The following is a 2,596-nucleotide window of genomic DNA, read 5'->3' as shown; positions in this document are numbered from 1 at the left end:
ACTCACAATGTCATCACAAAGATCAAATGAGATCATGTCTGCAAAGCATAGAGCTCAGAAAGTACTCATGAGATGCTCAGCCAATGTTAATCCATTTCTGACTCCTCCAATATTCCCTGCTTGGAAAGAAATCCCCACAGGAACATTCCCGTCCTTACTAGCCCCAGCCCCTTTGCTATGGAAGTAAAGGTTCTTCTGTTTGTCCATGTCCTTCCCAAGCAGGTGGTGGTAGCCCCAGCCGGCTCATACCAGTTTGCAAGCGGGTTCACACCACCAACATCATCTCCTCCCAGCTCCACATTCAGGGACCTCATATTGGCTGTCTGAAATCAGCCACAGTAGGAGTGTTTACACTATAGCAATCGGCATAGTTACACATCAAGCTCCCATCCTGGAGCCTGTTTATCTGCTCACCCTGCAGGCAGGCTACACTTCTCCATCATCCTACTTACCCAGGCCCACCCAGGGCCCACGGGCAGGGGGCTGGACATTGTGGGGAACTTTGGACCTACGGCATAGCTTCCCTCCATACTACACAGAGTTTTCTCAACAAGGGCCATGGGGCCATCACTGATCCTCCAACAAGAGGAAAAGCCAGCAAAAAGAACATGTACCCAGAGGCCGGCCAACCTTTTATCAAATCAGATGAACCTAACTGAAAAGCAAGTGCTGGGAATTCCCTGGTAGTCCAGTGGTTAGGACTTGGCGCTTTCATTGCCATGGCCCAAGTTCAATCCCTGGTCGGGGAACTAAGATCCAGCAAGCTGCATGGTGCTGCCAAAAAAAAAAAAAAAAAGAAACAGAAAAAGAAAAGCAAATGCCAAAAACTTTTGACCAGGACAGGATGACGGGGACTATTTCTGGAAAAAAAACCACTTTGTTGTTTAAATGTGTAAAGCTGACAGATTTGGGGCTTCCCTGGTGGCGCAGTGGTTAAGAATCTGCCTGCCAATGCAGGGGACACAGGTTCGAGCCCTGGCCCGGGAGGATCCCACATGCCACAGAGCAACTAAGCCCGTGTGCCACAACTACTGAGCCCACGTGCCACAACTACTGAGGCCTGTACACCTAGAGCCCGGGCTCCGCAACAAGAGAAGCCACTGCAGTGAGAAGCCCGCACACCAAAACAAAGACCCAACGCAACCAAAAATAAAAATAAAAATAAAAAAATTTATTTAAAAAAAAAAAAAAGCTGACATTCTTTTTTCTCCCTGAACAGAAAAGAAAATGTTCTAAAGAAAATTTAAAAACAGATAGCTAATCTGTAAGGAAAAGAAAAAAAAAGAAAAAAGAATTAAGGGCCACAGACTGTTCATCATAATAATACCTACACTTATACGGCCCTCACAGCTCACCAGGCCCTGTTTTAAACACTTTACAAATGTTAACTCATTAAATCCTCATGATAATCTGATGAGCTATACACTAGCGTTAGCCTCATTTTACACAGGAAGGGACTGAGGCAAAGAGAAAAACTGTGTGATGTCAGGATCTACAACCTTTGACAAGGTCCCTGAGAGGAGTTTGCTGAAGCACGTGGAGGTGGGGTGAGAAGGGGGCCCTGGCGAGTTCACACCCTCCCCAAATTGTTCCTTCTCTCTGACCATCTTCTCTGCCTGGACCACCCATCGCCCTCTTCCATCTGACAGTGTCCTGCTCCTCTTTACTTTACATTCTCATCTGCTGTGGCTTAAGGAGGTTTGCTTTTCCCTAATTGGCCTTCTTTTCTTTCCAGCTACCCCCCTCCTGGAGAAGACATTAATATCATGACGGCTAGGAAATGCCGTTGATCCTAGGAAAAGAGACTTGTTTGTCTTGTGGGGGCTCCCTGGAAGAGTCTGGAAGCTCTACGTTCTCCGGCCAGTTGCACAAGACTCAAAGTTCTCAGGCAGGACCTCCAGGAGAGTGTGACCCTAAAGGAGACAGCAAAAAGAAAGGGAAGACTGAGGGCAGGGAGCCCCTGAGCATCCACCATGAGGCACCTGTGAGACCATTGGGGACCCTGTGAGAACAGTTTGCATCTGTGCCCCAAAATCTGAGTGCAGGCTTCATCAGCAAAGACAAAGACTCCTAGACATCGTGGCCTAGCTAAGAGGTAACAAACGCAACCAGCACAGCGGGCTGTAAAGTGAAATGTGAAAATCAGGAGTATATTCGTGTGTGATTTATGTAAAAAGGAAAAGAATTCTGGGGAATCAAGGAATAAAAAAGAACGTAAAACTTTAATGTCACCCATCGATTTTTACATGAATAGGGAAATTAATCTAAAAGTATAAGAAAATGGAAAAGTCAATATTCAGTGATCATGACGAAAAGCTATATTTTAAATACTGAGCCATAAGTCAAGAAAAATAGAAATGAATACCCTCATTTAGGCTTTTACTTGATGACTAGGCTACTTTCATGAAATTAGGAGTGTCACTTAAGAGTCAAATTTTGGAACAATAATATATCAAAACTGTACTGGGACTATTCTATAAAGAAAATACATCTGTGACTCCTTTTCACCATTTTTTTTTTTTTTTTTGTACACTAACAAACACAATATTCTTTCATTTGAAAAGAATTAAGCCCCTCTTTAATCTTGCCCAAGTTC

The 2,596-nt window shown here is 44.4% G+C and overlaps 1 non-coding gene across 1 annotated transcript; it reads left to right on the top strand.

The window, feature by feature from the left end:
• Positions 1 to 677: 677 nt before the first annotated feature.
• Positions 678 to 749, top strand: TRNAE-UUC (transfer RNA glutamic acid (anticodon UUC)). Its single transcript has one exon. It is a non-coding gene; the product is annotated as a tRNA-Glu (tRNA).
• The last annotated feature ends 1,847 nt before the right edge of the window (positions 750 to 2,596 follow it).

The sequence above is a fragment of the Lipotes vexillifer genome, unplaced genomic scaffold (genome assembly GCF_000442215.2).
Source record: "Lipotes vexillifer unplaced genomic scaffold, Lipotes_vexillifer_v1.1 scaffold40, whole genome shotgun sequence".
Classification (NCBI taxonomy): domain Eukaryota; kingdom Metazoa; phylum Chordata; class Mammalia; order Artiodactyla; family Lipotidae; genus Lipotes; species Lipotes vexillifer.
Note: the sequence above shows the minus strand (reverse complement) of the source record. Positions and strands in the feature narration are given on the sequence as shown.